Raw genomic sequence first — 12089 nt, forward strand, 5'->3', positions numbered from 1 at the left:
TATTTGCATTGTTATGTGGCTAGGATGCACAAGCAGCTTCTACTGATTAAAATGATATGTTGCATGCCTATATACTGTGTGAGACTGTGGCTGTTTCTGCATATGAAAAACTACACACAGAATATAGGCATGCCACATATCATTTTAATCAGCAGAAGCTGCTGATGCCCCTAGGCATATCAAATGCCCTAGGCAATTGCCTAGTTTGCCTATGCCTGTGGCCGGCTCTGCAGTAACCAAACAAAAATTCAATATCAGGCATGTTTTGAATTGTACGACCAGATACATCATATATTACATTATTTGTACATGTAAACTATTGTACGTGGGTCTCACAACTCGCACTTTACGTGAACGTATACCCTTACATCGTTCTAACATCAGCAGGCTTTAGCGGGTAACTCTAATGAACAACCTGTGTCCAGACATTGCTGTGCTGAAGCACACACATTGTCTGAACTCCGCTATCAAATAATAGATCACATTCCAGAGTTATCGAGAGGAGGAGACAGGGTTCTGGCATTACATAGATTACAGGCTAAGTGGATCATGAAGTTGAAGACGATGCAACCTTTAGGATTGAATGAAAAAATAAATTGGAATTATTTACAATATAAATGAGATGTTATAGTAAAGTTGCAATTTTCCTAAGCTGTGGATTAATGAGGGTTCTTTTCTGATATTGTAGCAGTATCCTCCAGGATCTACATAGGGACTGCGATTATCTTATATGTTTTTATTTTGTTTATATGAAAGTGCGATATGTTATATTTCTCTCTTTCTATGCTGGCTCATATACATTATTGATATTTGTATTAATATGTTGGGCAGTGTTGTGCGGTACACAGTATACAGGTTGAGGGTTGCATTTTTTTGCGGCACACCCTGGTTACCAGTACGGCATACACCTTTTAAATGTATTACTTTATTTCACTATTTTGGTATTTCATTTATCACATTATGTGTTTGTTTAGATATGTAGCCTCCCCTGCCAGGCACAACGGCCGGGGACAGCGTCAGTAACTCCGGGCATCGGGTTGCCGTGGTTACCGCCGCCTCCCGATGACGTCATTCTTCAGGCGCCCCGTCCTGACCGGAAGTTCCATGCTGCTCCTGGATCGAGAATGCGGGCATGGGGACGCTATATAGGTAAGATGTATGTTTCATGTATGTTTGTTTCATTTGTCCTTTTGCAAGCACAAGCACTACCTGAGGAAGGGTCCTGTTGTGGCCCGAAATGCTGCATCGTTAAGCATGCTTGTGCTTTGATTTTCCATACTGCATCATTGGTATCCGTGGGTGTATGTACCCAGGATGTGTATGTATGCAGGCTGTTGATTCATCTTGGACATTAAAAATTCAGTAACATTCAGTCCTGGAGTGCCGTGTCCGTTCTGAACATTTATTTGTTCCGAATTTTCCATTTATATATATATATATATTAGTGATGTGCTTTGGACATTTTTCGGGTTTTGTGTTTTGGTTTTGGATTCGGTTCCGCGTCCGTGTTTTGGATTCGGACGCGTTTTGGCAAAACCTCACCGAAATTTTTTTGTCGGATTCGGGTGTGTTTTGGATTCAGGTGTTTTTTACAAAAAACCCTAAAAAACAGCTTAAATCATAGAATTTGGGGGTCATTTTGATCCCATAGTTTTATTAACCTCAATAACCATAATTTACACTCATTTTCAGTCTATTCTGAACACCTCACAAAATTATTTTTAGTCCTAAAATTTGCACGAGGTCGCTGGATGGCTAAGCTAAGCGACACAAGTGGCCGACACAAACACCTGGCCCATCTAGGAGTGGCACTGCAGTGTTAGGCAGGATGGCACTTCAAAAAAATAGTCCCCAAACAGCACATGATGCAAAGAAAAAAAAGAGGCGCACCAAGGTCGCTGTGTGACTAAGCTAAGCGACACAAGTGGCCGACACAAACACCTGGCCCATCTAGGAGTGGCACTGCAGTGTCAGGCAGGATGGCACTTCAAAAAAATAGTCCCCAAACAGCACATGATGCAAAGAAAAAAAGAGGCGCACCAAGGTCGCTGTGTGACTAAGCTAAGCGACACAAGTGGCCGACACAAACACCTGGCCCATCTAGGAGTGGCACTGCAGTGTCAGGCAGGATGGCACTTCAAAAAAATAGTCCCCGGACAGCACATGATGCAAAGAAAAAAAGAGGCGCACCAAGGTCGCTGTGTGACTAAGCTAAGCGACACAAGTGGCCGACACAAACACCTGGCCCATCTAGGAGTGGCACTGCAGTGTCAGGCAGGGTGGCACTTCAAAAAAATAGTCCCCAAACAGCACATGATGCAAAGAAAAAAAGAGGCGCACCACAGGTATAGAATATAGATGGATAGTATACTTAATGACGACACAGAGGTAAGTACAGCAGTGGCCTTCCGTACTGCTATATATAGTATACTGGTGGTCACTGTGTCAGCAAACTGCGAAACTAAAATGCACCACAGGTATAGAATGTAGATGGATAGTATACTTAATGAATGACGACACAGAGGTAGGTACAGCAGTGGCCTTCCGTACTGCTATATATAGTATACTGGTGGTCACTGTGTCAGCAAACTGCAAAACTAAAATGCACCACAGGTATAGAATGTAGATGGATAGTATACTTAATGAATGACGACACAGAGGTAGGTACAGCAGTGGCCTTCCGTACTGCTATATATAGTATACTGGTGGTCACTGTGTCAGCAAACTGCAAAACTAAAATGCACCACAGGTATAGAATGTAGATGGATAGTATACTTAATGAATGACGACACAGAGGTAGGTACAGCAGTGGCCTACTGTACCGTAATGCTATATATTATATACTGGTGGTCACTGGTCAGCAAAACTCTGCACTGTACTCCTCCTATATAATATTATACTGGTGGTCCCCAGTCCCCACAATAAAGCAGCACACTGAGCACAGATATGGAGTGTTTTTCAGGCAGACAACGTATACTGGTGGTCACTGTCAGCAAAACTCTGCGCTGTACTCCTGCTATATAATACAGCTGCTCCCCAGTCCCCACAATTAAGCAGTGTGAGCACAGATATATGCAGCACACTGAGCACAGATATGGAGTGTTTTTCAGGCAGACAACGTATACTGGTGGTCAGTGCCATTTCTAGCGGCGGGCGAGCCGTGCAACCGCACGGGGCGCCCGCCGCGGCACTTTGTTACTCCTTCTCGCCTCTCCCGAGCGCTCCTGCTCGGGGGGCGGAGTTTCGTGGAATGACGCGTTGCGTCGTGACGTCACGACGCAAACGCGTCATTCCGCGAAGCCCCGCCCCCCGAGCAGGAGCGCTCGGGAGAGGCGAGAAGGAGATAAGCATGAAGGAGGAGGCGGCCGGCGCGAGGGACGTGAGGCGGCGGGACCGAAGAGCGGGAAGACGTAAGTATTCTCTTTCTCTCTCTCCCCCCCTTCCTTCCCCTCAACTTGAAACCTGCCTGCCGCTGCCGCACTGTGTAAAATGGGGACACCTGCCTATGGGGATACCTGCCTGCCGCACTGTGTAAAATGGGGGCACCTGCCTGCGTACTGTGTAATATGGGGGCACCTGCATGCGTACTGTGTAATATGGGGACATCTGCCTGCGTACTGTGTAATATGGGGGCACCTGCATGCGTACTGTGTAATATGGGGGCACCTGCATGCGTACTGTGTAATATGGGCGCATCTGCCTGCGTACTGTGTAATATGGGGGCACCTGCATGCGTACTGTGTAATATGGGGGCATCTGCCTGCGTACTGTGTAATATGGGGGCATCTGCCTGCGTACGGTGTAATATGGGGGCACCTGCCTGCGTACTGTGTAAAATGGGGATATCTGCCTGCGTACTGTGTAATATGGGGGCATCTGCCTGCGTACTGTGTAATATGGGGGCATCTGCCTGCGTACTGTGTAATATGGGGGCATCTGCCTGCGTACTGTGTAATATGGGGGCATCTGCCTGCGTACTGTGTAATATGGGGGCATCTGCCTGCGTACTGTGTAATATGGGGGCATCTGCCTGCGTACTGTGTAATATGGGGGCATCTGCCTGCGTACTGTGTAAAATGGGGATATCTGCCTGCCGCGCTGTGTAAAATGGGGATACCTGCCTTCCGTACTGTGTAAAATGGGGACACCTGCCTGCCGCGCTGTGTAAAATGGGGACACCTCCCTGCCGCGCTGAGTAATATGGGGACACTTGCCTGCTGTAATGTGTAAAAAGGGACTTTTTTATTTTTTCCCCCCTGTGGTGGGTGTGATGATATCAGATGAGGCCATGCCCACTTTAATGAGACCACGCCCATTTTAATCAGGCCATACACCCTTGTCGGGAGCGCGCGCGCCTACGACGCGCGCATGCTTTTTCTTTTTATGGCTATATGGGGGGGGGGGCACACATTTTTTTTTAGAGCAATAGGGGGGGGGGCGCATTTTGAAATCTCGCACTGGGAGCCAAATTGTCTAGAAACGGCCCTGCTGGTGGTCACTGTCAGCAAAACTCTGCGCTGTACTCCTGCTATATAATACAGCTGCTCCCCAGTCCCCACAATTAAGCAGTGTGAGCACAGATATATGCAGCACACTGAGCACAGATATGGAGTGTTTTTCAGGCAGACAACGTATACTGGTGGTCACTGTCAGCAAAACTCTGCGCTGTACTCCTGCTATATAATACAGCTGCTCCCCAGTCCCCACAATTAAGCAGTGTGAGCACAGATATATGCAGCACACTGTGAGCACAGATATGGAGCGTTTTTTTCAGGCAGAGAACAGATAACTGGTGGTCACTGATCAGCAAAACTCTGCACTGTACTCCTCCTATATACAGTTGCTCCCCAGCCCTCCCCAAAATTAAGCAATAGTGCACAGCACAATCAAGTTCAACAATAACGGAGAGGACGCCAGCCACGTCCTCTCCCTAACATTTCCAATGCACGAGTGAAAATGGCGGCGACTCGCGGCTGCTTATATAGAAACCGAATCTCGCGAGAATCCGACAGCGGGATGATGACGTTCGGGCGCGCTCGGGTTACCCGAGCCATATGGGAGAATCCGAGTATGCCTCGGACCCGTGTAAAATGGGTGAAGTTCGGGGGGGTTCGGTTTCCGAGAAACCGAACCCGCTCATCACTAATATATATATATATATATATATAAAAGGCAAATACCACTGACTCATCACAAAATCTCCTGAACCATAAGGCTGGACTTCCTCGCCTGTGGCAGTTGCAGTGCAGTCCATTTTTCAAATAGGGGAGCCACAACCAGCAATGTTTGACAGTGTTTAGGGTGGCAGTTGATGTGGCTCCCCTATTTGAATAATGTACTGCTCTACAACTGCCACTGCAAGAAAGTCCAGGAACAGAGCACTGTGTCCTCTCCCCTCCGCAAATTATTATTGCTGGCACCATACATTCTTTATGGCCCTGGCTGGGTGGGCTATCTTAACTCTCCTCTGTGATGGGGGAATTCCCAATAATCAACTCACCCCTTTTAACCCCTTTAAGGGTGGAATTTAGAAAAATCCTTTCTTAGTGGGCGCCTACGTCACAAAAGCAAGCTACTGTCCAAATTTTAAGTTCCTAGTCCTTATGGTTCAGCTGATTTTGTGATAAGTCCATGGTATTTGCCTTAGATATACACAGTGCATCCGGAAAGTTTTTCCACATTTTGTTATATTGCAGCCTTATTCCAAACTGGAATAAATTAATTTTTCCCTCAAAATTCTACACACATTGGTGGTCATTCCGAGTTGTTCGCTCGCAAGCTGCTTTTAGCAGCTTTGCACACGCTAAGCCGCCGCCTACTGGGAGTGAATCTTAGCTTATCAAAATTGCGAACGAAAGTTTCGCAATATTGCGAAAAGACTTCTCTGTGCAGTTTCTGAGTAGCTCGAAACTTACTCTGCCAGTGCGATCAGTTCAGTGCTTGTCGTTCCTGGTTTGACGTCACAAACACACCCAGCGTTCGCCCAGACACTCCTCTGTTTCTCCAGCCACTCCCGCGTTTTTCCCAGAAACGGTAGCGTTTTTTCGCACACACCCATAAAACGGCCAGTTACCGCCCAGAAACACCCACTTCCTGTCAATCACATTACGAACACCAGAACGAAGAAAAAACCTCGTAATGCCGTGAGTAAAATTCCTAACTGCATAGCAAATTTACTTGGCGCAGTCGCACTGCGGACATTGCGCATGCGCATTAGCGACTAATCGCTCCATTGCGTGAAAAAAATAACGAGCGAACAACTCGGAATGACCCCCATTACCCCATAATGACAATGTTAAAAAAAAGTGTTTTTGAGATTTTTGCAAATTTATTAAAAACAAAAAAACTAAGAAACCACATGTACATAGGTATTCACAGCCTTTGCTCATTACTTTGCTGATACACCTTTGGCAGCAATTACAGCCTCAAGTCTTTTTTAATATGATTCCACAAGCTTGGCACTTTGGGCAGTTTCGCCCATTCCTCTTTGAAGCCCCTCGAGCTCCATCAGGTTGGATGGGAAGCGTCGGTGCACAGCCATTTTCAAATCTCTCCAGAGATGTTTAATCGGATTCTAGTCTGGGCTCTGGATGGGCACTCAAGGACATTCACAGAGTTGTCCTGAAGTCATTCCTTTGATATCTTGGATGTGTGTTTAGGGTCGTTGTCCTGCTGAAAGATGAACCGTCGCCCCAGTCTGAGGTCAAGAGCACTCAAGAGCAGGTTTTCATCCAGGATGTCTCTGTACATTGCTGCATTCATCTTTCTCTCTATCCTGACTAGTTTCCCAGTTCCTGCCGCTGAAAAACATCCCCACAGCATGATGCTGCCACAACCATGCTTCACTGTAGGGATGGTATTGGCCTGGTGATGAGCGGTGCCTGATTTCCTCCAAACATGATGCCTGGCATTCACACCAAAGAGTTCAATTTTTTGTCTCATCAGACCAGAGAATTTTGTTTATCATGGTCTGAGTCCTTCAGGTGCATTTTGGCAAACTCCAGGTGGGCTGCCATGTGCTTTTTACTAAGGAGTGGCTTCCGTCTGGCCACTCTACCATACAGGCCTGATTGGTGGATTGCTGCAGAGATGGTTGTCCTTCTGGAAGGTTCTCCTCTCTCCACAGAGGTATGCTGTAGCTCTGACAGAGTGACCATCGGGTTCTTGGTCACATCCCTGACTAGGGCCCTTCTCCCCCGATCACTCAGTTTAGATGGCGGGTCAGCTTTAGGAAGAGTCCTGCTGGTTCCGAACTTCTACTATTTACGGATGATGGAGGCCACTGTGCTCATTGGGACCTTCAATGCAGCAGATATTTTTCTGTACCCATCCCCAGATTTGTGCCTCAAGACAATCCTGTCTCGGCGATCTACAGACAATTCCTTTGACTTCATGCTTGGTTTGTGCTCAGACATGCACTGTCAAGTGTGGGAACTTCTATAGACAGGTGTGTGCCTTTCCGTATTTACCACAGGTGGACTCCAATTAAGCTTTAGGAACATCTCAAGGATGATCAGTGTAAACAGGATGTACCTGAGCTCAATTTTGAGCTTCATGGCAAAGGCTGTGAATACTTATGTACATGTGATATCTTAGTTTTTTTATTTTCATTACATTTGAAAAAAAATCTCAAAAAATGTTTTTCATGTAGTCATTTAGGGGGTATTGGGTGTAGAATTTGGAGGGAAAAAATAATTAATTCCAGTTTTGAATAAGGTTGTAACTAGAGATGAGCGCCTGAAATTTTTCGGGTTTTGTGTTTTGGTTTTGGGTTCGGTTCCGCGGCCGTGTTTTGGGTTCGACCGCGTTTTGGCAAAACCTCACCGAATTTTTTTTGTCGGATTCGGGTGTGTTTTGGATTCGGGTGTTTTTTTAAAAAAACACTAAAAAACAGCTTAAATCATAGAATTTGGGGGTCATTTTGATCCCATATTATTATTAACCTCAAAAACCATAATTTCCACTCATTTTCAGTCTATTCTGAATACCTCACACCTCACAATATTATTTTTAGTCCTAAAATTTGCACCAAGGTCGCTGGATGACTAAGCTAAGCAACACTAGTGGCCGACACAAACACCTGGCCCATCTAGGAGTGGCACTGCAGTGTCACGCAGGATGTCCCTTCCAAAAAACCCTCCCCAATCAGCACATGACGCAAAGAAAAAAAGAGGCGCAATGAGGTAGCTGACTGTGTGAGTAAGATAAGCGACCCTAGTGGCCGACACAAACACCGGGCCCATTTAGGAGTGGCACTGCAGTGTCACGCAGGATGTCCCTTCCAAAAAACCCTCCCCAATCAGCACATGACGCAAAGAAAAAAAGAGGCGCAATGAGGTAGCTGACTGTGTGAGTAAGATTAGCGACCCTAGTGGCCGACACAAACACCGGGCCCATTTAGGAGTGGCACTGCAGTGTCACGCAGGATGTCCCTTCCAAAAAACCCTCCCCAATCAGCACATGACGCAAAGAAAAAAAGAGGCGCAATGAGGTAGCTGACTGTGTGAGTAAGATTAGCGACCCTAGTGGCCGACACAAACACCGGGCCCATTTAGGAGTGGCACTGCAGTGTCACGCAGGATGTCCCTTCCAAAAAACCCTCCCCAATCAGCACATGACGCAAAGAAAAAAAGAGGCGCAATGAGGTAGCTGACTGTGTGAGTAAGATTAGCGACCCTAGTGGCCGACACAAACACCGGGCCCATTTAGGAGTGGCACTGCAGTGTCACGCAGGATGTCCCTTCCAAAAAACCCTCCCCAATCAGCACATGACGCAAAGAAAAAAAGAGGCGCAATGAGGTAGCTGACTGTGTGAGTAAGATTAGCGACCCTAGTGGCCGACACAAACACCGGGCCCATTTAGGAGTGGCACTGCAGTGTCACGCAGGATGTCCCTTCCAAAAAACCCTCCCCAATCAGCACATGACGCAAAGAAAAAAAGAGGCGCAATGAGGTAGCTGACTGTGTGAGTAAGATTAGCGACCCTAGTGGCCGACACAAACACCGGGCCCATTTAGGAGTGGCACTGCAGTGTCACGCAGGATGTCCCTTCCAAAAAACCCTCCCCAATCAGCACATGACGCAAAGAAAAAAAGAGGCGCAATGAGGTAGCTGACTGTGTGAGTAAGATTAGCGACCCTAGTGGCCGACACAAACACCGGGCCCATTTAGGAGTGGCACTGCAGTGTCACGCAGGATGTCCCTTCCAAAAAACCCTCCCCAAACAGCACATGACGCAAAGAAAAAAAGAGGCGCAATGAGGTAGCTGACTGTGTGAGTAAGATTAGCGACCCTAGTGGCCGACACAAACACCGGGCCCATTTAGGAGTGGCACTGCAGTGTCACGCAGGATGTCCCTTCCAAAAAACCCTCCCCAAACAGCACATGACGCAAAGAAAAATAAAAGAAAAAAGAGGTGCAAGATGGAATTGTCCTTGGGCCCTCCCACCCACCCTTATGTTGTATAAACAAAACAGGACATGCACACTTTAACCAACCCATCATTTCAGTGACAGGGTCTGCCACACGACTGTGACTGATATGACGGGTTGGTTTGGACCCCCCCAAAAAAAGAAGCAATTAATCTCTCCTTGCACAAACTGGCTCTACAGAGGCAAGATATCCACCTCATCATCACCCTCCGATATATCACCGTGTACATCCCCCTCCTCACAGATTATCAATTCGTCCCCACTGGAATCCACCATCTCAGCTCCCTGTGTACTTTGTGGAGGCAATTGCTGCTGGTCAATGTCTCCGCGGAGGAATTGATTATAATTCATTTTAATGAACATCATCTTCTCCACATTTTCTGGATGTAACCTCGTACGCCGATTGCTGACAAGGTGAGCGGCGGCACTAAACACTCTTTCTGAGTACACACTTGTGGGAGGGCAACTTAGGTAGAATAAAGCCAGTTTGTGCAATGGCCTCCAAATTGCCTCTTTTTCCTGCCAGTATAAGTATGGACTGTGTGACGTGCCTACTTGGATGCGGTCACTCATATAATCCTCCACCATTCTTTCAATGGTGAGAGAATCATATGCAGTGACAGTAGACGACATGTCCGTAATCGTTGTCAGGTCCTTCAGTCCGGACCAGATGTCAGCATCAGCAGTCGCTCCAGACTGCCCTGCATCACCGCCAGCGGGTGGGCTCGGAATTCTGAGCCTTTTCCTCGCACCCCCAGTTGCGGGAGAATGTGAAGGAGGAGATGTTGACAGGTCGCGTTCCGCTTGACTTGACAATTTTCTCACCAGCAGGTCTTTCAACCCCAGCAGACTTGTGTCTGCCGGAAAGAGAGATCCAAGGTAGGCTTTAAATCTAGGATCGAGCACGGTGGCCAAAATGTAGTGCTCTGATTTCAACAGATTGACCACCCGTGAATCCTTGTTAAGCGAATTAAGGGCTCCATCCACAAGTCCCACATGCCTAGCGGAATCGCTCCGTGTTAGCTCCTCCTTCAATGTCTCCAGCTTCTTCTGCAAAAGCCTGATGAGGGGAATGACCTGACTCAGGCTGGCAGTGTCTGAACTGACTTCACGTGTGGCAAGTTCAAAGGGCATCAGAACCTTGCACAACGTTGAAATCATTCTCCACTGCGCTTGAGACAGGTGCACTCCACCTCCTATATCGTGCTCAATTGTATAGGCTTGAATGGCCTTTTGCTGCTCCTCCAACCTCTGAAGCATATAGAGGGTTGAATTCCACCTCGTTACCACTTCTTGCTTCAGATGATGGCAGGGCAGGTTCAGTAGTTTTTGGTGGTGCTCCAGTCTTCTGTACGTGGTGCCTGTACGCCGAAAGTGTCCCGCAATTTTTCTGGCCACCGACAGCATCTCTTGCACGCCCCTGTCGTTTTTTAAATAATTCTGCACCACCAAATTCAAGGTATGTGCAAAACATGGGACGTGCTGGAATTTGCCCATATTTAATGCACACACAATATTGCTGGCGTTGTCCGATGCCACAAATCCACAGGAGAGTCCAATTGGGGTAAGCCATTCCGCGATGATCTTCCTCAGTTGCCGTAAGAGGTTTTCAGCTGTGTGCGTATTCTGGAAACCGGTGATACAAAGCGTAGCCTGCCTAGGAAAGAGTTGGCGTTTGCGAGATGCTGCTACTGGTGCCGCCGCTGCTGTTCTTGCGGCGGGAGTCCATACATCTACCCAGTGGGCTGTCACAGTCATATAGTCCTGACCCTGCCCTGCTCCACTTGTCCACATGTCCGTGGTTAAGTGGACATTGGGTACAACTGCATTTTTTAGGACACTGGTGAGTCTTTTTCTGAGGTCCGTGTACATTCTCGGTATCGCCTGCCTAGAGAAGTGGAACCTAGATGGTATTTGGTAACGGGGGCACACTGCCTCAATAAATTGTCTAGTTCCCTGTGAACTAACGGCGGATACCGGACGCACGTCTAACACCAACATAGTTGTCAAGGCCTCAGTTATCCGCTTTGCAGCAGGATGACTGCTGTGATATTTCATCTTCCTCGCAAAGGACTGTTGAACAGTCAATTGCTTACTGGAAGTAGTACAAGTGGGCTTACGACTTCCCCTCTGGGATGACCATCGACTCCCAGCAGCAACAACAGCAGCGCCAGCAGCAGTAGGCGTTACACGCAAGGATGCATCGGAGGAATCCCAGGCAGGAGAGGACTCGTCAGAATTGCCAGTGACATTGCCTGCAGGACTATTGGCATTCCTGGGGAAGGAGGAAATTGACACTGAAGGAGTTGGTGGGGTGGTTTGCGTGAGCTTGGTTACAAGAGGAAGGGATTTACTGGTCAGTGGACTGCTTCCGCTGTCACCCAAAGTTTTTGAACTTGTCACTGACTTATTATGAATGCGCTGCAGGTGACGTATAAGGGAGGATGTTCCGAGGTGGTTAACGTCCTTACCCCTACTTATTACAGCTTGACAAAGGGAACACACGGCTTGACACCTGTTGTCCGCATTTCTGTTGAAATAGTTCCACACCGAAGAGCTGATTATTTTGGTATTTTCACCAGGCATGTCAACGGCCATATTCCTCCCACGGACAACAGGTGTCTCCCCGGGTGCCTGACTTAAACAAACCACCTCACC

The 12089-nt window shown here is 47.5% G+C and overlaps 1 long non-coding RNA gene across 1 annotated transcript in view; it reads left to right on the forward strand.

The window, feature by feature from the left end:
* The window catches only part of LOC135057678 (uncharacterized), a 211838-nt gene that overhangs the window by 19736 nt on the left and 180013 nt on the right, over nt 1-12089 (forward strand). The window contains exon 2 of the long non-coding RNA XR_010244295.1: nt 975-1149. This is a non-coding gene — a long non-coding RNA (uncharacterized LOC135057678). The remainder of the gene's footprint in view (nt 1-974; nt 1150-12089) is intronic.

Source organism: Pseudophryne corroboree, chromosome 3, assembly GCF_028390025.1.
Source record: "Pseudophryne corroboree isolate aPseCor3 chromosome 3, aPseCor3.hap2, whole genome shotgun sequence".
Lineage (NCBI taxonomy): Eukaryota > Metazoa > Chordata > Amphibia > Anura > Myobatrachidae > Pseudophryne > Pseudophryne corroboree.